Below are 23,074 nucleotides of genomic sequence, written 5' to 3'. Positions count from 1 at the left end.
GGGCAAGAGGCAGTGCTGGTGTGATGGAGAAGGAGAGAGAGCGCTCACGCTCACCTTGGTGTCACCTCTGCTGAGCTGAACGGGATGATGGGATAGGTAGAGACACAAAGACGCTCTGCCCTCTCTTCCCCACACACACACACACACACACACACACACACACACACACACACACACACACACACACACACACACACACACACACACACACTCACACCTCTCTCCTCTGCGCTCCATCTCTTTTCTGCTCGCTCACACACGCACAGAGTAACGGCACAATCTGTGATCACTGGAGCTGTTTGAGCCAGATATCGTCTCTGGGGGATTTACACACACAAACAGGTGCACACACATGCAGAAATATGCACGCATACACACAAACCTACACGCGCCGTCTCGTGAGATCCCTGTCTTTCTCTTACAACACACACACACACACACTGTGGAATACACACACAAACAGACACAAAATAGGGCAAGCAGAGAGATTTTGACACACTTCTAAACACACACACAGAGAGCCCGAGGGCAGGGTTTGAAATGAGAGGCAGCGTTTTAAAGAGCTCGCTGAATTCCACCTGTGATTAGTGTGGCTGCAGGGCTGATGGATCACGGCGGACACATTTCACTCGCTCGCTGCTTATCTCTCTTTCCCTCCCTCGTTTTTTTTTCTCTTCTCCCTCTTTTCCTTTCTCTCCCGCTCCTTCCCTCCCTTTTTTCCTCTCCGTCTCGCTCTCTCTCATCCTAGCTCTGATTTTTCACTTTTCTTCTCTCCTCTGCGCTTTAAATCCTCTCTGCTCGCACCGACATCTACACTAATGCCCCCTCTTTCTCTGTATTTTCTCCCTCTCCGTGTGTGCCAGCAGGGAATGACCTAGCAGCTGGGTCCTCTGTAACAGACCAATAAAATACTAAATATCTCCCTGCACATCACCCACACACAGACACAATGCCCCCCTCTTCCCTGGACCATCTGCACGCCAACCCATCCGTCCCTCCCCCCTGACACTCAAGACCCTTGTGAGCTGTAAACAATAGCCAGATATGACGGAGAAACGCTCATGTTGTATCTACCGCTCTGAACCACCACCCTGACAGACTGATAAATCAGACGATATTTGGCCATTTCTAAATAATAATGTTCGCACTGTTGTGTCACTACTCACAGTTTTGTAACTGAATAACACACTTTTTTATGTTGTGTGAAATAACTCAATAGTTTTGTGTATAATTTGCTATCATTATCATATTGTCTGAAATACTTGATTCTGCTTGGTCGTTCTAAGGTCAAATATTTCCAAGAAACCTCAAAGTGACAAGGCATTTTTAAATCCAACTGCGAAGGCAGTCGGATTCAAGTGTTTACATGTTCATTTTTTTCCCAATTGATCGGATTATTACAGGTCTACATCACCCCTTTCAATCCGATCGAAATTTCATTCAGATTGAGATCAATTGGATTGATTGAGGTGTTTACATGAAGATTGAGCCATCAATCTGATAACTACAGGATTATTTGAGTGCATGTAGCTATTGAGCCGTGGTGCTCATGTGGGTGATGCAGTTTCGAATCTTCCGTGCATCCATTCTCCACTACCGCTATGAACAAAAGCAGCAAAAGTGCCCAAAATCGCACTTGGAGACCTCCACCGTGGGCACGAATCAGCAAACTTCATCGCTTCTGTTTCTAAGACTCCATACCTACCTCTCTCCCTGTTTTTTTTCTCTATCTCAGCCTCTCTTTCTGTAATGACCTCCCTGAGGTCCAGTATCGCAGCTCTCTCTCTATTTCCAAGAGGTGAGGGAGGTTCTGCGAACGCACATCCAGCGTAATGAGCTCTCCCTGGACACCCAGAATACAAAAAGCCCCTGATATGTTTGAAGAATCTCCACGGACCACCCTGGATCCAGATCGTCCCGGCTCGCGTTCCGAGCTGAGGGCCTGCCGCGGGTTCTCTCTAAATACCCTGGGTCGAGGGAGGGAGACCCCTGGGTGGCTTGCTATTCTAGGGATGTGTGTGTGTGTTTATGTCTAAGAGTGTGAATGAGATAGGTGTGAGAAAGTGTGTGGTTGGTGTGAAAGGTGTGTTTATGAGGGGTCAAATCTTGGTGTGTGAGAAAGGGGGGCAGTTAGATTCAATAGAATCTCTTTAACCTTCTTTGAGGGCCCCCAACCTCCCCAAGAGCCCCTCTAACTGCCCTTAACCGCTTGATTCCTCTGAGAGAAGGGAGAGACGCCCGCCGGCCGACCTCAAAAACACACACCCCCTCATCGCACCTCACGTTTTTACACTCTAAATGGAACATAAACCCTACAGAGTAAAGCATGTAAGCTGTGATGCAGCTTTTCCTTTCACACAGGCACACAATCACACACAGTTTATGGCTACTGTTGAGTAAGAGTTGTAAGTGTGTGTTTGTGGCAGTAAAGCAAAGCCACTCCTTTTTATATTTGCCCTTCAAAAAAGACGTAAATAATGGCCTGTGTGTATGTGTGTGTCCCTTGAGGTGTGCATCCTGTGCTGAACACACACAGCGAGAGAAGGAGAGATGGAGAGAAGATGAGCACAGAGCAAAATGAAGGAAGAGCAGGGAAAAAAACTGAGGTGGGGAGAGGAATGAGAGGGCTCACACACACGCGTGCACGCACACACACTCCCTCTGCGTGCAACTGCGGTGTAAATGTCATCATGTACACAGTTTATCCTCTGTGTGAGCGAGAGGTGCAGATGAAGGGAGAAAGCGAGAGAGAGGAGCGAGTGAGCCCACTGCAGAGAGGTAGACGGGAGCACACAGCCTCTTCTTCTGTTTGTTCATTAGTATTCCAGCGCTCACTCCTTCAGATCCGTCCTCACGCCGCTTTTAGCGTCAGCACGGGAAAACACACATACACACAAACACGTACACCGGCATTAGAAAGAAAGGAGCTATGTTCGATGTGTTTCACCCATCTACCAAATCATCTCAACCTCTTGTCTTTACAAACGACACAATAAACCTCACTGCCTGATTACGGAAATAAGTTCGCCCAGACTAATTACATGACGCAAAGTGCTCAAGCCAAGACGTTTTGAGGGATGCTGATTTGTAGAATCACTTAAGTGAAAAGATATTAGAGTTGGGGTCTTAATCTTGTGCACTTGGTCTTGAGGCCTTGGTCTAGATCTCAAAAAAGACAGAAATCTGTCTTCAGTGTTCTTAAGATCTTTAATATTGCATAGAATTTGCATGAATTCTATAGCACTCTCCATAAATGCAGTACACTTGGCCCATGACTTGTTTTTAACTAGATTAACTTGTAGATTGACAACCTAATTTAAGTTTGAACACTGTTACCAGTAATTGATGTTACTGTTATTTGTATGTTAAGTTATTGTTACTTTTATACAAACTTACTTTGATAATAATGAAAGTTTTAAACTACATTTACACATATTAGAATTTTTGATATCATGTTTGCAAAAATTGCAAACCTCATCAAATGAAGAGAAAATAAAAAGCTCACATAGAGTTGAGTCAGACTTCCTAAAGATTTCAATCATTTTCTGAAGTTAACCTCCATTGCCATTTAATGAAAGAAAAAGAAAAACATTTGTGGAAAGTCCCAGACATTACCTAAGCTGTTCAGAGTTCAGCATTTTTTGGTGATTCGTTGATTATATGGTCTTTGTCAGGTCTTTGGTCTTTGTCAGTCCTCTGTTTCCTAATCTGGATTTAAGGGTCTTCACTGGAACTGGTTTCGATCATTTCTCTTAATTTCATTGTATATTAATTATTGGATTCATTTAACGTTGATAAAATTTTAGAAGAGGCCTGAAAGAACTTTAAAAGTTGTGTAAGTAGCATCTAAAGAATACGAGTATCTGCCATTTTTTGGCAAACTTTTAAAAATGACATTTCATGATTCATCTTCATCTAAGTAGAAAGCCGTTTCAAGGGATACAGTGGTGGCAGCGAATGGTCATCTACTCACTTTTAGATGATTTGTTGATTATATGGTCTTTGTCAGAATCTAGGCCTCATGTGTAATATTTCTTAATCTGGATTTAAGGGTCTTAACTGGAACTGGTTACGGTGTGGCTCTCAATTTCATTCTATGTAAATTTTTGGGTTTATTTAACATTGATAAATTTTGAAGTGGCCTAAAAGAACTTACGAAGTTGTGTAAGTAGCATCTAAAGGATACGAGTATCTGCCATTTCTTGGCAAACTTTTAAAAATGACATTTCATGATTCATCTTCATCTAAGGAAAAAAAAACATTTCAAGGGATACAGTAGTGGCAGCAAATGGTCGTTTACCCACTCAGGAGGGAAGAAAATGACTCAAAATCAAATATTTTTCACTCAGCTGTTGCTTGCTTAATGGCATAAGTGGCCGGGTGGAGAAAGCCTGAAGGTGACTGCTGGTTAATTTCGAGCCGTTTCAGTAAGTTTGTAAGAGCAGTGCCGATAAAGCTCTTGTCCTTTTATGCCGAGTTGCTCTGAAAAGCCCCAAGGCTTAGTGTCCGTTTTGATTCTTAGATTCGTTTCGTGTGTCTGTTTTTAAACAGAATGTGTTACGGTACCTGCGGTAGGATCGGGTACCTGCAAATTTGGATAGGTTTGGTCTTGAGTTATCAGCAATCCAAAAACATGGTAACCACATTGACACTCCCAAACGGTTCCCCAGCGTTTAGCTGAACTACAATGAACAAATGGTCACTTTTCATGATTTCAAAAGGACACCTGTCTTCGGGTTGGGCCGAGTTAAAACGTTTGTGCTGTTGAAGCAAAGTACGTGGATTCATACAGAGCATTAGCGAGATATTGCTTCAGATTTGAGCACTGCCTGCTGTGGCTGTCTCAGTTTAGCCAGTGCACTATTTGTCAGTCTGTTGTAGGTGTAGTGTATTATAGTGATTCTGCTGTGGATAGGGTGGTATTATTGGATGGATCTCCACGGTAACGGGGCGGGTGAAACTCAATCGGAGTCTCTCTATGTTGCTCCCTTAGATGGCCACCCGCTGATCCTGACCTTCTGGATGTTTTTCCCCTCTCCTTTTCTCTCTCTCTCCCTCCCGCTCTCTCAGCCCCATCTTCTAACTCTTCTATTTTCTGTATTCATTTATCTATGTTTCTAGTTGAGATGGATATGGAAGATTCAGTATTTATTGCGGTATCCTACAGTACAGTCGGAATCAGCATGGCCTCGTACCCTGGCCGGGCATAAATATTTAAGGCAAGAAGGAACAGTAAAATCGCAAGCGGCGAGCAGAGGGACAAAGAGAGATAGAGAAAACAAAAAAGGGCCAATGACAGACACTTGAGGCACCCCGTTTCAAACTGTGTGTGTGCATATGTGTGTGTGTCCAGCATTTTGTACTGAGGTAATAACTCTCACCAGGGATCTGGAGGGCCCAGCAGAGTTCAGGCAGGGGTCCATTACACCTTTCACACACACACGCACAAAATCCAGCAGGCCTGCATTATTTGTATCAAACAACCGGTATGTTTTGCCTCTGACGCACAAGTACAGACACACTCCTACTGCACAGCACCAGCAATGAAAACAGACCCCTCTACCATGATTCCTGCTCAAGATCTCTCCAGCAGGAAGTATGAGCTATGAGCCGTCCCCAGGGACGCAGGAAAGAGAAAGAGAGAGGCCAGGAGCCTGACACTGCCTGGCCAAGATCTATGCTCAAACACACTCTCTTGCCTCTTTTTTTCCCTTTCACCACCCTCTTTTGTCTTCCTTTGCTTTTATTTTCCGCTTCTTTCTCTACTCGAAATAAAGAGTAGTTGGTTACACTGAACACACTCATATCCACTTTGTGCAGAGAAATGCCATTTCCTCTGCTTTATTATTCTCTTTCCCCCTCTGTGGGAGGCTGGGAGGAAAGTTTGCTTTGAAGAGAGAGGGTTTAACATGTGCGCTAATAAATAGCTGGTTTGCCCCTGGGCAAGATTGCAAGAGATCAGTTCTCTCTCTTCCGTATAGTCTCCAGCATTTTCAGTGACTACAACTTATAACCTCCATTTCAGAACCGAAAGGATAGAGGAGTGTGTTTTTCCTCGATATGTCCTGACAGACCTGATTTTACTTTACAATTTCAACTCTCCAAAGAGACTGGTTGATATTCTCTCCATCCATAAACTTTTGTTATTCCCTCTGGGTGTCCAAGCAGTGTTTTGTTTTGTTCCTTCCTTTCTTTTTTCGTGAGAAAGGAAAGTTCATCCCTAGAACCGATACCCTTGCAGTGTACTTTTGTTTAGTTTCTAATATCAGTTAACACTATATTTACTTTTATGAACTTGGCAGAGACTTTTCCTAAGCAACTTATTTTACATTTTTTCGAATCTTGAATTTGATCAGTTTAGGAATCAAACCCATGACACTGGTGTTCCCATACATATAATGTTTGAGCAACAGGAACCTGTATATTATATAACATTCTGAAGACAAACAAACCCTCAAATCACTTCCAAATTGTAAGGCAATTGACTGCACATTATGCAGATTGTAAATAATGTCACAATTAACTGCATATCAATATTTGCTGAGAAAAGTTAATTAAAAAGAACCAAACGTGTTAAATTATGGTGGTAAATAAACACAAAAAGTGGATTCAAGAGGACTTCATGTTTAGGAAACTTATTTCAGTTATTTTTCATTTTAAATCTTTTTTCCAAGTTTTCCATCTCAGCTTTTTTTAAACCATTTTTATAGTTTTACTATTAAAACAAAAGTATCTCTATGTTCCATATTTGTTATTCATTGCTCATTGCTACCTGCTCTGAGCAAATGCGATTTGATGAAGCATGTTGCCTGTAAGTCAGAGGGCATGATTAAATGTGTCAATTCCTTTAACACCTTATTTTTTGTAATTAATTGTAGTAAATGAATGCGTTAAACTGACAGCCCCAAAAACAAGTTTTTCTCCAATCATTTTTTTTCTAGGGCAATGCCTTGGCATTAAAAGGACATGCACAGCGCTGCCTCTAAAGCATGATTGCCTTGTAAGTCAGACATACAGGAATGTTAGTGTGATTCATGTTGAAATCCTGACCCGTCTCGCCTTCGCTAAACGAGCAGAGCCGTTGAGCACGGATGACCCTTCACGCCTTCCTACAATTCCCAGAAATCAATGCTCAGATGGAGCTTCCATTACCATTATTGATGGCTGAGACGGTGGCAGTGACTGCTGCCAATGCGAGAGGCCGCAGTGATGTGTGGCTGAGGAGCTGAGAGCCCGTCTTTGTCTCGCTGTCTTTGTCTGCCTCTGTTTTTCTCTCTTTCTCGCCATCCTTATATTTCTTCCCATACATATCGTTTCCTCTGGAGTGTGAATGGAGCCCTTTTCTAATAAAAGTCATCCGTAAGCAACCACACAAGACTCTCTCTCACACACGCACGCACGTCTGAGGAAACACTTGGTCTACACAGCTGCATGTTCACCTGAGGCAGCTGCAGTTCGTTTCTCAGTCTTTAAGCACTCCAGAACTCAAACTCTACATTGTCACTTGTTAGTGGTATAGACAGAGAGAATGAGAGGGAGAAGGAGACGGCGAGAGAGTGGAAAGAAACGTCCTTGTATTTCTGTCACTCTCTGAAACCACCAGGGAGCTGGGGAATGAAACGATGCAGCCGAGCAGAGAGCCCTGAGAGGCTGCCGCCCGCCTAGCATCACCGCTAACACCGCGACCAGCATCCGCGCTACCAATTAGCCTGAGCCCACACAGGGAGAGAGAGAAACCGGCTGATTTGTTTGTTCCAAAGCACAAACTCTCTTCACCGCTGCGGTTCGTTCAAGAGACTCGGCTGTGAAAATGAATTGCCAAATTAAAGATCTTTACAAATACAACATAAAAACAAAGCACGCTTAAGAAATGTCAACCTAACAATTGCCTTTGGAGAGCTTTGTTTCAGCTAATTGGGAGGGAGAGGGGTGAAAAGAGAGGCTCACATCCTAAGAACGAAATTAAATTAGGTTTAAATCGGCTGAATCTGTGTTCACCCTTTTCGGTTACAGCGTCCAATTACCCGAAACAAACACAGAGGTGCATAACCGTGACAAATGACTTCAAAACTAGAAAACTGGTCTTGCAACAAATGCAAAGTCAGAGAGGGAAGGTTTACAAAAAAAAAGTGATGACAACTGGCTATTAAGCATTATGGTACAAATACTCACTGAGTGGGAATGTCCTCAGCTGTGTGACATCACTGCTTGTCCACCTATAAGAGAGCGGAAAAAAAGAAACAGAAAGGAAAGTTTTAATGGCACATTTGGTCACTAAACAGAAACAAAACTGAGGTAAACTATCCTAAATTACACTTAATAATAAGCTTCGGGCTCAAGGGGAAAAGTCAGCGGCAACAGGTTTCAGCACTGTGGCTGGAGTAATACAGTGTGTTTAGAGTGTTTACACCCAGCCTGTGGCTGCCAATGGTTTTAAGTTAGAAAAACACACGCATACGTACACAAAGACACTGACAACCACTTTTCACATGCCCACACAAGTAAAGCAAAAACACATGAATGTGTGAATGCTCATACACGCTCCCGGTTCCGTCTTTTTTCCTGCTAAACCTGTTGGAATTACAGCAAGGCTTTAAAACCCAGGGTGTGTGGGACGTTTTTCCAAGCACACACGCTGTCTTGCACAGAAAACCAGCCTGCTCCAGTTTCTCACAGCATTTGTGTGCGTTTCTGTCTGTCTGTCTGTTTGTGTGTGTGTGTGTTTGCTTAAGAATTATCAGGAACATCACAGCAGTGAGACACAAAGGTGAAACCAACACACAAATCAGATTCGGTTTCCAATCTCCTCAATCTGCACAGATAACAAGTTGCACATACACACACTGCTCAGAAACAAACACCACATGCACAATGAGGAAAAAAAAAAGCTAAAACAAATTACCACCACAAACGAACAGCAGACGCACTCCGAGTAATCTGTGGCTGGGCAGTTAGTTCCTCTTTTTAGTTCTTTAAAACATTTCCATCTGGGCAGAGTTAGATGTCTGGAACAGTTTACCACTGTTTGCTACACACTGAGCCAGGCTGTGACTGACAGCATCCGCACGTCAATCAAAATGCGACTCATCCGTCTACGGTGGAGGCACTCCATCGCCGCAGAGGCCAAGGACACGTGCGGCGTTAGAGCTCATGTCACCGGGGACCGGGGGCCGGGGGCCGGGGGGGGGTATGGGTTCAGTCGTAATGACAGCTCGGAAAGACGAAGACTGAGATAATGGCGAGCACACTGGTGGGGTTGATCCTTTTCTACACGACACGTTCGGCCTGATCATTACCACAATAACACGGTGCTGCTGCGGAATCTGTGCGTAGCGGCTTAAAGCTCGCTCTGCGAGTACTGAGCTCTCCCCAAACATCTTCATCCATCCTGAGGACCAGCTAATCAAAAACGTCTTGACGCTACATTTTTTTTATTGACTTGCCTAGGGGGAGGAATTTAGATGAAATGATAACGCACCCCCTTCGGATAGACTGCAAACTGTGCGCAGCTGTGAGGATGGTGTGCGAGGAGAAAAGACGGGAGGGGAGGGTTTCTTTCTTTTTTTTTTCTTCCTTTTTGTTCTTTCTGCTCCAGGTTGATACTTCCTGTCGGAGGAGCCGGTCCTTTAGGGAGCACCTTGCCACGACTGCAGACGTTTAGCTCCAACCCTTCAGAGAAACACAGGCAAGTCCCGACAATCTATCTCCCGTGGAATCGTCTCACCCGTCCAGTTTCAGGAAACTGATCCCTAAATAGAAGTGATTCATCTTTTTTCATACAATATGAGCACACACAGCACAAAGAGACTTCTCTTTCCTTTTCTCTCGCTTTCTCATCTCTTTCTTGCTCTCTCTCCCTCTCTTTGCTCTGTATGATTCAGTGTGGCTGCAGGGCAGAGTCTTTTATCGCTGTATTATGCCCAGCTGAAAGCTGACAAAATGGAATCTGTGTGTGAGTTCTGCGACTGGGAAAAAAACTGCCTTGGACCAGATCTCTTTCTCTCTTGTTGATAATCTTATTCTTTCATCATTAGGCCGATTGCGGTTTATCCAGGAGAAAAGAAGGGATGGGAAAAAAGATGCATACAGAGGGAAAAAAGGGCATGGACATCCAGAGGGCAAAAAGAACACTCATACCTGGAAACATTTCCTCAAAAATGGCCACCAGACAATTAGCTCCATCTGAGAGAGAGGAGGGGGTGCGCTATAACTTAAACTGCCCACACTGGAGGTCATCACTCACACGCTAATGGAAGAACCGTGCTACACACACACACACACACACACACACACACACAGAAAGAGAGTCGCTCTCTCTCTCACACAAGGACACAGCAATCGTCTTTTAACGCATTGCTAAACACTGCGGTAATTTGGCTTTACATTTGTGGTAAAAGTTCATCTGTACAGAACACAGCAACTCGTGACAATAAGGCCAAATTAATATTCAACCCATTTCCTATCCTCGATTTCCTTCACCTTTGAAGTCTGGTGGAAATGAAGACCAGATGGAAGCTAAAGGAAGAACAAGAGTGAGCAAAAGAGAGAGAGAAAAAAACACTCATGTGTCTCCACATGAAATGGAGCGCTTTTTAAACAAAGGTAGAACATGTGGGAAAGTTTCTAAAGCTCTGCAGTCGTCGCCAGGCACGGCAGGAACAGAAAACATGTTTTAGGCACTCCCAGCTACGAAAACAAACAAACTAATGGGAAAATGATCAGAGGCTTTACTTTAAGTTAGCATTTAAGTGAAATGCTGTAAAATGCACTGACAACATGCACCTCAAACATTTGTTCACTAGGCAATCAAAGGAATCTCATGCAAGTCATGTTTCAAAATGTTTCAATGATAGTTGATAATTCTCTCTCTCACACACACACACACACACACACACACACACTTAATTGTCAATATGACAAAGTTATGTCAAGCAAATAGTATGTTAACATTATTAGAACTGCATGATACTAAATGTAACACAATTTTAACAGTGCCCAAACATCATTTTAAGGCCATTGTATATCAAGCAAAAACACTGGCATAATACCACCGTTTCAAAAAATAAAGATAACAGCCTTACATGTGACCATATTATTTGAACAACATGTACCCTAATTGAGGGCCCTGAACAATAACATTGGCAGTCAAAGGAAGCCGATCGCAGATTAAACACTGTCCGCGAATTAAGTTAAGCGCTAAAGAACGCAAAGCAGCAGAATACCGTGTAATCAAACAGGCCTTGAGATTTCTCTGCGTGAAGGTCAATCCCGCTGCCTATGCAGCTGTCACGCCTTCCTCTCAAACACACGCACACATGCGAACAAACACACTGACACACACAAACCAACTAGATAGTCATCTATCATCCCTAAGCTCAACACACCCAACGTGAAAGCTCTCGCCATCAACCTGACATCAATGCAGTGAAGCAGCAGCAATGACAAAAAATAAATATGAAATATTTTCTAAAAAATATTAGGAACCTGATTGGTGGAAGGTGATTGGAGCTGTTGCAGCACTGGGAAGCCCACTACATTGTTCCGGTAAATCGTAATTCTTCTGTCATTATTTACTCACCCTCATGTTATTTCAAAGCTGTGTGACTTACATTCTTATGTGGAGCCATATTCTGAGAAATGTCCCAGTGTAGCCAATGCCAATAGGCACCAATAATGTTGATAAGGGTGAGTAAATCATGACAACAATTTCATTTTTGAGTGGACTATCCCTTTAGCTGTATTGTTGGACATAATTTTGGGTCATGGTATAGGTTGAGTTGTTGTGTTGGGATGTTACAAATGGTACGTTAAGCTGTAGTGTTGGGTCATGTGGTGGTCTGTTGGATGTGTAGTGTTGGGTTAGGGTGGAGTTGGGATGTTCAGTCAAGCTGCATGTTGAGCTGTAGTGTGGGTTGTGGTAGTGGCTTAAGCTGTTGCATTGGATCATGGTGCTTTGCTAAGTGTATAGTGCTGGCTTGTAGTGGGTGTGCTGAGCATAATCGGGTGTGGTGTTGAGCTGTTGGGTTACATCATAGTGGTGCGTTGAGCTATATTGTTAAGTTGTCGTGTTGTGTTGAGCTATGGTGCTTGGACGTTCAGTCAAGTATTGTGTTGAGTCATCTGGTGGTGTGTTGTCCTGTTGTTTTAAGATTGTGTGGGAGATAGCATTGAGTTGTGGTCATGTGTTGAGCATCTTGTTGGGATGTTCAGTCAAGTGGTGTATTGAGCTGTTATTTTGGATCACCTTGTGGTGTGTTGGGCTTAAGTGTTTAGGTGGGGGTGAAGTGTGTTGAGCTGCAGTGTTAGGTCATCTAGTGGTGCGTTGAGCTAAAGTGCTGGGTCAGGTGGTGGTCTACAGGGTGTGCAATGTTAAGGTATGGTGGTGTGTTGAGCATTGTGTTGGAATGTGTTTTGTCAAGTGCCATTTGGTGTGTTGGATCTTGTGGTGGCAAGGTGGGCAATGGTGGCAAGTTAAGCTGTAGTATATCTAAACTAAAGTATTAGATTGTGTGGTGGTTTGTTGAGCTAAGTGCCGAGATGCAGTGTTGAGTTGTGGTGGTGTGTTAATGTTAATGGGATTTTTGGGCAAGTGAGGTATTGAGCTGTTATTTTAGGTCATTTGGTAGCATATTTAGCTGTAGTGTTGGGCTGTAGTGGTCTGAGCTAAAGTGTAAGGCTGTGTAGTGTTGGGTTATGGTGGTCCACTGAGCATTGTGTTGGGATGTTCAGACAAGTGGCAAGTGTTGGGTTGGATCATCCGGTGGTGTGTTGGGCCTGTAATGAGCTAGTGGACTGAGAATTGTGTTGGAATGTACAGTCAAGTGGCATGTTGAGGTGTTGCGTTGGGCCTGTAATGTTGGGTTATAATAGTGTGTTGAGAAGTGGTATTAGGTTGTGTGGTGGTTTGTCGAGTTACGTTATTGGGATGTTCAGTAAAGTGGTGTGTTGAGCCGCTCTGTTGGGGTGTGGTGGTGTTTTGAGCGGTTGTGTTTTGAGCTGTAACATTGAAGTCAAGGTGATGGCTGAATAGATGACTGAAGGAAGTGAAGATGAGCTCTAGACTGAATGCATTGTTTTCATGAAAGATGCTGTTGCTCCTGCTGCACGCTTAAATTAGCTGGCAGTGTTTGGATTACACCAGGGAGCTCTCACACAGGATTTATTCTAGCCTGCAGGAGCAAAGGATATTTCCATCTCTACACACACACAAACACACACAGATGCACAGTCACCCGTATGTATGTGCACACACACTCAGATAAAACCCTAAGAGCACAAAACAAGGCTTTCGGTTACGGAGGTGCTCGCACACATACACCGTGGTCAAATAAGGATGCACTGCTCACTCTAGCATTCATTTCATCCTTCGCCCTAGAATGCATCCATATGATCCTTTGCCATCAGAACAAACATACAGATGCACTTCCACGCAATCATACACACACCAACACTCGAAGGACTCAACAAGAGGCTCTTCATGGCCTCCGGATCAGGCTTCTTCTAGTGCTATTGCCAAGTTTACTGACTGCTCATATTACAGACGGGTTTCACAGCTTTCTACCCATCTAACAGAGATAATACAGAGAGATAGAAAGTGAGAGAAAGAGAGAGCACATGCAGTGTTTTTCCTCTCTTTTTGAGTGTCATGTGAAACAACCACACCGCAGTCTGTTTCACCGAACAATCTGATGACACAAACACTCTTTTGCTACCTAAACAACCTGCAGTCCTTAACCTTATCTCTTTTACTGATTGCATTATTTAAACAAAGAATCACCCGTCCGTTCCAACCTTAAACAAAGCAGCCTCAGCCTAATTTCTAATGACCGAGACAGACGCTCCCCCTCGAAACACACACGCACACACATTTGTTGCGGGTCGGCGAGCATGAGGCCTGCTGAAGCGCCTAATCCCGCGTCTGTAGACTAAAGGAACACACCATGATGCACCTTCGCGAGAACGCAGATTAGAACCCTTAATCCAGCTCTCTCAATCTGGAGATCTTTTTATAAAACCTCACAGCTAATCCAACAGTGGTTTGTTTACTGTTCAAGACCTAGTTTAAACCAGGCTAGATTGTTTTACTGAAGAAAAAAAAACCTTACTCGATGTACTCTACTAAACTGCCCTATTAACCATATTCATGTCGCAAGAGATCAAACAAAAGCTTATGCAGAACTGTACGCAAAACAAAAAGGGCTTCGGTTTCCAAAGTACATTACAGTGTCAGCTGAAACGATTCTATTTTCAATCCTTTTTCTGTCTCTCCGTCTCCATCTCATCCTTGTCATTTCGTGGGCCTTTCTGCGCAAATTAAAAATTTAGAAATTCTTGCTGTGCCGAGGTGCTCTTTGCCAGCGCAGCTAAAATGAAAAGGCTTTGTGGTGGCAGTGACCAGATTTTAAATGCAGTGAGATCAATAAATAAGAGGGGGCTGTTTGAGCACAATCTCTGAATGTCTTTGAGTGTGTATGTGTGTGTGAGGGTCAAATACTGCATGTCCTGCAGTCAGCTGTCACAGTGCAGTAGATTCTCTCCCATCCCACAGCTCTGGCCAAATCCCACCCAGCCTCCCTTCTGCCCTCTCCCACAAGAGAAGCATCATTCCTGCCATTCCTGAAATCATGGCTATTTCTACTCTGGATGCAAATATAGCGATAAGCACTAGAACAAATAGGCCAAACTACTGGCATTTCAAACACGGGCTCCATTATCTCAGCGGGGGGAACGGAGCGCCGCAGTGGCAACCCACGGCACAGGCAACATGACAGTCTCCTGGAGGGCAAACAACACCGGAGACGCAACCGGTGCAGGGTGGAAAAAACAGCCCTCATCTCTCCAGAATACTCCTCTGCCCGGAATCACTAATGCACTCAAACCCTCATTGAGGAGCTGAGAGCGATAGATAGAAAGAAGGGGGGGGGGGCAGATGGAAAGCAGAACAACAGGCGCACAGAAAGGTTTCAGAATGACGACCTTCAGGTGTCGAGCACAAGATCGGCCTTGTTGATTAACAGCACAGGCTGGCGGAAAGATGCACATGTATTCTGAACGTACACTTCCCGGAGCTTAATTCCTTACTGTGAAGTTACAGCAAAGGAGATTTTGCCTTCTCAAGTCTCAATATGAAGCCTTTCTTGAGGGAAAAATCAACCCTTTCACCTTGTCTGTGAAAAACAAGCGCTCAGACAGCCCAACAAAAATAACCTTGAGTTTCATCAGGGATATTCTCACATTGAATGATAAACAGAGGCCCGAGGGACACTGAACCAAAAAGCAGCTAATTGCCTGCCTCTGAAATTCGGCCCCTGTGTCCTCTCTGTGTTTATCTGAAAACAGAGTCAGTTTGGTGTGACCCGCTTCAGCTGCTGGTAGAAAAGCCCATTCATTTAACTGTCCGCAGAAACGCGAATCTTCGGCTCCTCAGCCTCGTTACCACGGACCGGCAGGCTAAAGGTAAAGAAGATCATGTTTGCGACACAATTATCAAGTCTGCCGCGACCGACTTGCGCTTCTGCTGACACAAACAGTTGTCTCCCGAGCACTAATGTTCACGCTAAACAGCAACCCACATAACCCGCTATTATGTAAGAGCCAACTGTTGAGAGGAAATTCTACAATCAAAGCTGTTTGCTAACGACAAAATAAATCATTAGCCAAGTAAGTCGAGATAGAGATGCACTTATCCATGATACCGTTCAGCGTCATGCCAACTGTCGTCTTGCGAAGCAGCACAGGGAAGAGTATCTGTCAGTATTTACAAGGTGATTTGCCAAGTCGTTATGAGTGCAAGGACGCAACCTGCTCTGAAAACAAATTCACCGCTGACCTTCCAGCATCGAGTATTCGGGGCTGATTCATTTGGCAGTTACTGGCCACACACGTGGCACACCACAGCTTGTATAATCAAGCCCGCGCTTGCGTTCGAGCTCTTTAAATGACAGGTGTTATGATCAGGTGAGAACTTCTCACTGCTTCGGACTTTTATAGGACGGTTAAATCAAACGACAATCCGGAAACTCTAGCCTAGGCTTTCTGAAGTTCATTTAAATCAATTTTGCCATTAACGGTGCAATGATTGATGCACGTTTAAAAACCAAAATCAATGGCTTCTCACTGAAGATGAGGCAAATAATGTGTCTCCATCCAGATTGATGCTGAAGGAAAGAACTACATTTTTACATCTGCTTTTACGTTTAGATTTTTACTAGTCTACCACCTCATGTTAATGTATCTGAATGTTTTACATAATTTTACAATGCTAACTATACAGATTAGATTTACCAAACATAACCAAGGCATGAAAAATCCCCTAAAAAGGGTGTAAAGTAAGTTGTTAAAGTGAAAGGCACAATGTTATACACTCCAGCTGACTATAATATTGTCTAATCCAATAAGATGTAGAATGAAACCCCATAGAGTCATTTAGACTATGAGACACAGGCAGGGCTGTGCGTGTTAACTGCTCTCCAGTCATTCATATGTAACAACATGAGTGTCGCGTCCAATAAATTCAAATCATCTTTAAATGAACCACACTGATCAGTGCCCGGTTTCGGAGGAAGTGTGATTATAAACCCAAACCCATGTGCATTTGGGATTGTCTGCGCTAAACTTGGATTCGACAGCTTCTGCACTCGAGACCCATTTCTTACAGCCCACATTTCTCATAATCAGCTCATTACACCACAATCATTTGTTGCTGTACGAACAACAAAGACAGAGCTTAAACAAGATCCTCCTAAAGATCCCAAATTAAACTGATTCCTAGATACGAACATCTTCTCACAAGCCTAGCCCATATCCTGTCGGGAAAACAACAAACATCCTGGACAGAAACGTGCGGCTGACACTCTAACCCCGAGCAAAGTTCTTTTCTCTCTCTCTCTTCGCAGCTACAAACATCCAGTGGTCTGGGTGTGCTCGAGAGAGCACAGTGTGAGATCCCTTCAAACCCCAACAGCACAAACAGGCCCTGACAGATTTGCTCTCCCTAATTCACGCTAAGAAAAACAGCACAAGTATATAAGAGATCTTCTATGTGCTCCAAATAAGCACAAACACTCACAAAGAAAGGGGAAAAAACATCCAACAATAGTCATTTCTAATGGAAGAAGAGAGTGGGTGAGACTGTTCCGTTTCAATTCACTGATACCGCTAATGGCTTCTTAGCGGTTCCATGAAATCAAGCAGCTGTCAAGGCGATGCATCGGGAACAGGGAGGAAGAGGCGGCATTCCCACAAGAGAAAAGCATCGCGTCAGGATGTTTGGCTAAACATCTGCTCCCCTGCTCTCATGGCTTTAGCAGAAGCACATACTCAGACAAAGAGATGGGAGGTGGAAACACTGACTTCTCCATCTGAGGCATTCTGTAAAAACAACAGCCTGTTCCATGCATAATGACTAGGGCACTGGGCTAGATGAGACAGAGCCCTACTGATACAAAACAGACACAGCCCAGCCATTTAACCAGCCCATGGCGAGCCTGCGGGTTTTGCATCGCTGACCACTAATTGTGTAAAGTTCATGACTTGCATAAAAGAAACTTTCAAATATGTAACACTTGCTTTTTTTGAAGGTGGTGAGGACTGTTCATTCACAATTCACCACAAATTTACTGAGGTAAAACTATCTTTGCTTACTTCTCACACATTAGAAGGTCAACTGTTAAGTAAAACTAGCAGGCTGAATACAAAAGTACACATGCACATCATAATCTAACTAGAACATCTGAAGTCTTCTAAATGAGGAAATGACTGTGCAGTGACACCGTAATTATTAACCTCGTGAGCCATAAATTCATGTGACAAACTCAAATATGTCTGACTGCCTAATTCTGAAAGGATCAAAATACGATTCTGGTCATTCGAGGGGGGAAAAATCTCTGAAATGGATGTGAAACCGTAGTTCAATGATTCATCTTTACAAGCACATTCTTAAGTAACGCTTCATGGGAATTACGAAAATTTTCAACTCCGAAAAAAAATCTCGATTTTAAACAAAGAAAGGACAAAAAACAGTTCACCTCGCTAAATGACATCATTACGTGCTGATGTCATTCATTCCACCTGTAAACACCGAATCATTAAACATCGCGTACGATTCACAAGATCACATCAAATGTTTGTTTTTATTCATCCGGAGTCCTTCCGACAGCAAAACTAACCGAAAAACTGAGTTTTACATCAATGTCAAGCGAGATAACAAAGTCGACGCTTTCTTGGCAAAACATCACATTTTACTTAAACTTCACATGACGTCACCGCTACCACATAAGACATTTCTAAACTTTCTGCCTGTAACGACATGTGCAGGTCGAGTCCTAAGAATACACCGATCCGCCAGTTAAAATTAACCAAGATGGCGTGAGGCTTGTTGTTTAGAGGGCAGAAAAAATGGAGGATATTGTAATATACACAAAGGGATAAATTTCAACAACTCGGCCAGGCGGCAGCTGCTGCTCTTTAAGGAAGCAACAAAGATAAGAGCAACGCGAAGCTCCAACTCAACGCCAGCGACCCGCTCCGACTCAGCGAGGCGATTTCCCCGTCGAAAATACAAAACTGTGCGCTTTTAACAGCTTTTATCAAAAGGAATTATAAAGTAAATGCTTTTATTATGTTGTCTCATTGAAGAGCTGTTAGCTTTTGCCATCATCTGAGAGACGGACATTAAACAGACCAAAGGTAGCGTCAGCTCCTCCAAGTGACTCTCCCGCATCGCCCTTTTCAAATAAGCCCTCTAAAGCCAAATATTATATTTTTACGTACCCAAACGAACGCCAGGGAAGCGCTTGTCCTTTTCAAACATGTTTGGATACATTGAGGAGTGTTTACCAACAGTTTACATTTAAAAAACGTAACAGTTAAAGCGCACACGAGAGGGCACAAAGGCAGATTCCTATTATGAAGTCACAACCCCCGCGCGCAACATTGTGTCCACTCGCAAAGTTTTGCGATATTCGCGGTCGCATCGGAATATTTCTCTCGATCGGCTTTTCCCGACAACGCCGTTGGAACGGTTTTGACAAGTTTTGCGCTTTTTACGCTCGAGGGACGCGCGTAGCCAACCTAAAGAAACTATCGAGTTAGCTGCCCTCGCTAAGAAATCAAGCCAGCCAGCGACACAACATTGATTCTCCAATGAAATAACTGATCCAGCTCTTAATAAATTCAAAACTTACCCTTAGTTTTGACACTTCGTGTAATTCCGCCTCGATCGGGTTCGAAGTATCACTTCAGGTAACGTTGCTCTTTGTTTTCCTTTTTCGATTTGCTTTTGGAAGAGGCCGGTGTAGCAGGAGATGATGAAGAAGGGAATTGGGCAGTAATTGAGTCTCGGTGTGTGTGAGTGAGTGAGTGACTGCGTGTGTGAGTGTGTTTGTGTGTGTGTGTTAGTTACGAACAGCAGATTGAAGGAGAGTCCTTTCAAGGTTTATTCTGCCTCACTTCAAGGAATCAAAGTGACGTCAGCGGACAATACTTAAACGATAAAACTTTTATTCGCGGTGAGAAGGCAGGAGTGTGTAAGTGACCGAATTGTGCACATTGCGCACTGTATTTTTAGCACCGTTTACTATTTACAAAACATCTGTCAGTGACAGAGCTGAAAACGCTTGAAGGCTTTTTTTTTTAAGGCTTTAGGTTGTGTTATGCCTTTTTTCTCTCTTTTGAAGACGATTTCAGAAGTGCTTTCAGTTCTTACTCGTTATTGATATTATTAATCCATGATTGCACCATGGCTGAGCATTGTTTTGAAATCGCCTGGGGTGAAAAAAAACATTTGTAATCAAGTTAAATGATCAATTTATTAATGTGTAAAAAAGTTACCAGGCAGCACGTTAATGAGATTGTGCTTGCAAATGAATGTGAAGACATTATGCTGTACAATAGCACTGGAAATCTGATAATATGGCGTCCAGTGAAATGGAAATTTAATTCTAAGATTGGTTACTTGTCATTCAAAAGCTGTCAGATAAACCGCAAGACAGCGATGCATGATCAAACTTGATTGCATTTGTCTCCAGTTACCTCAATAGCTAAATTCAGGGATTATGGATTAACCCGGCTAATCTGACCCTATTTCCCCTCAAATCATCAGGGGAGTGAGACAAGGTGATAACGTTCCGATTTGACAACAGAATTTCCGTAATCCAAAAGATAGTGGCATCGAGTCGCTGTCTCACGCTATAAAAAAGGATCTGCCCCCACGACGCTCAGGAGGAACAGAAAATAAAAGGCAGAATAATTGGAACTGTTACTTTTAGTATGACGCTCATTGATCACTCATTTGAATTACACTTGCGGGCAAAGCGAGAGGCGGCAGAATGGCCCTTTGCAGCGGGAGCCGAGCTGGGCACCACGAGGCAGACAGCCATCTGTGCCTAATTGTGTGCTTTTTCTCCCTGCCGCTGCACTCACAATCAGCAACAGGCTGAGGGGGGCCCTCTGACCTAGACTGGGCCAGGGGGGTGCCATGGGGTGAGGGATGAAGGGGGTGGGAGATTATTTCATTGAGCAAGAAAACAACAACAAGGGGGGCGAGGAGGGACCTCTGCCACTCCTTAGTGAGAGAGGGGGGTAGCACGAGGGAGAAAAGAGGGGCAACTCTTCCGAGTTTAGCTTCGCGCTTCAGATTATGTGAGACTTGCGTGCGTTGAGGTTTTACTTTGGGTGATGAGCGGAAAGTTCTTTTTTGCTAAAAGCTGCTTTTCTCACTGAGACAAGATGTATTTATGCTTATATATGTGTATGTGTACACTTAATTTTCATTTAAATATTTTATTATTATATATATATATATATATATATATATATATATATATATATATATATATATATATATATATATATATATAAAATCAAATGATTGTTTTATATTTTATTACAATATTAAGGAATTTTAATATTGAATTTTTTATAATTTATTTTTTTATTTTTTTATTTTGGCCCGTTTTGGTTATCCTTTTCGTAAGTATCACTAATAATGAGCAGTGCCCTCTGAAACCAAATATTACATTTTTACGTACCCAAACGAATGATGGGGAAGTGCTTGCCCTTTTCAAACAGGTTTGGATACATTGAGGAATGTTTACCAACAGTTTACATTTAAAAAAACTTAACAGTTAAAGCGCACACAAGAGGGCACAAATTATTTTTTGTATATATATATATATATATATATTTAAATTTTATTACAATATTAAGGAATTTTAATATTCATTTTTTTCTAATTTATTTATTTGTTTTTATTTTGGTTTATCTTTTTCGTAAGTATCACTAATAATGAGCAGTGTTACTTTAGTATTACTGAGAAATTATTATTAGTTCGTTTTTATTATAATAATTTGATATTATCAAAATATTTTAATTCCATTTTCATTTAAATTTTATTTTTCGGTTATTTTTAGTCGTTTTATTAAACGTGTCTATTTATTTTTATTTTTTAAATTAATTTTAATCTCAGTTTTAGTTTTAATAAAAGTTAATATGTGACCCTGGACCACAAAACCAGTCTTAAGTAGCACAGGTATATTTGTAGCAATAGCCAAAAATATATTGTATGGGTCAAATAAAGTAAAGTAAGTTAGTCCATGAAGATATTTCGTAATTTCCTACTGTAAATATATCAAAACGTAATGTTTGATTAGTAATATGCATTGCTAAGAACATCATTTGGAGTTTGTTAGGTGATTTTCTCAATACTTCGATTATTTTGCACCCTCAGCTTCCAGATTTTCAAATAGTTGTATCTCGGTTGTATCTGTAATATTGTCCTATCCTAACAAACCATACATCTATGGAAAGTTTGTTTATTCAGCTTTCAGATGATGTATAAAGCTTAATTTTAAAAAAATTACCCTTACGACTGGTTTTGTGGTCCAGGTTCACATATAGAATGTTAAAATAGAAATATTGCTTTGGCAACTGGCTGAAGTAAAAGTTTTATATCTTATTTTATTTCAGTTAACATTTATTTCAAGTAACACTTTTTAATGGTTCCTATTTTAGTTTCAGTATTAGTTTAGATTAACTAATAATAACCCTGATAATGAGAGCTATAAACAATGTTTAAACGAAAACAGTGGATAACTAACATGTTTATACACGTAACAATTCTTGTAAATGTTGCAAACTGTCAGGCGCATTTGAATAATTTAAGCTTACACAGTAGTCAGAAAGTACTAGCGTTATAATCATGTAACTACAACTGATGAGCTAATTCCAATCATAATTGCAGACCGTTTGTGACTTTACCGCTAAATACGGCTGCTGTCATTTTAATGTGCGTGTAATGAAAGTAAATTTGAAATTGTTCAAAGGAGAACCAGTCGCTGGTCTTTTTGGAAGCATCAGAGCGTACAGAGGACACACGCGTTCATTTACCAATTTATGCATGCGTTCATTGATCCTCTCTGACCCCCCTCCTCACCTGTAGAGATCAAGCTGGGTGAAAAGGGATGCTTATGGAGGGACACGAAGAGGCAGGCAGACCTCCGGGGATCAGCGCACTGGAGAGTGGGAGGACTAGATGAGACAATCGTGTGCAAGACGTGCATCTGAACATGTGTGCATGCGGTCCGTTTGCCTATGTTTATCTGTGATCGTCAGACCACCCCGGCCACAGTAAGAAAGCCGTAATTGTGTGTATATATGTGTGTGTGTGCACACATGATGGCAATATTCCTCCCTCTGAGTGACTATGTGTATAACCTCCTCCCCTCTTCCAGCAGAGGCACACCGGGGTTTGTAATTGTGTTGGTGGTTCTTCATTAGAGCCTGTGTGTGTGTGTGTGTGTGTGTGTGTGTGTGTGTGTGTTGGGGGTTGGGGCGTGGGTGGGTGGGTGGGTGGGTGAGGAGCTGAGCCTCTTAGGACTATGAGCTGCGTCATTAACGGAGGCTGGGCCTCTCTGCATGCAGCCAGAATGTCAGCCGTACCTCGGTCATTTGAAACATAATAAGCACAAGTACAATGAGTGCAATGCAAGCCTGCTGGGGGAGGGGGGAAGTGGAGGGAACACAGCCTGTCTCTTCCAATGAGCTGTGTTTTTTTCTTAAGAGGCTTGATTAGAAG

At 42.6% G+C, this 23,074-nt stretch overlaps 1 protein-coding gene across 13 annotated transcripts in view; it reads right to left on the bottom strand.

Annotated features, from left to right (window-relative positions):
• The window catches only part of baz2ba (bromodomain adjacent to zinc finger domain, 2Ba), a 109,087-nt gene extending 89,678 nt beyond the window's left edge, over nucleotides 1-19,409 (bottom strand). For all 13 annotated transcript variants that reach the window (XM_073852433.1, XM_073852439.1, XM_073852434.1 and 10 more), the window contains exons 1-2: nucleotides 19,185-19,409; nucleotides 8,173-8,216 (exon numbers count right to left, since the gene is read on the bottom strand). The gene's annotated coding sequence lies outside the window, so the exon portion shown is untranslated. The remainder of the gene's footprint in view (nucleotides 1-8,172; nucleotides 8,217-19,184) is intronic.
• Nucleotides 19,410-23,074: the final 3,665 nt, after the last annotated feature.

The sequence above is a fragment of the Garra rufa genome, chromosome 12, assembly GCF_049309525.1.
Source record: "Garra rufa chromosome 12, GarRuf1.0, whole genome shotgun sequence".
In the NCBI taxonomy this organism is placed as follows: domain Eukaryota; kingdom Metazoa; phylum Chordata; class Actinopteri; order Cypriniformes; family Cyprinidae; genus Garra; species Garra rufa.
This window is presented reverse-complemented; position numbering and strand designations above follow the sequence as displayed.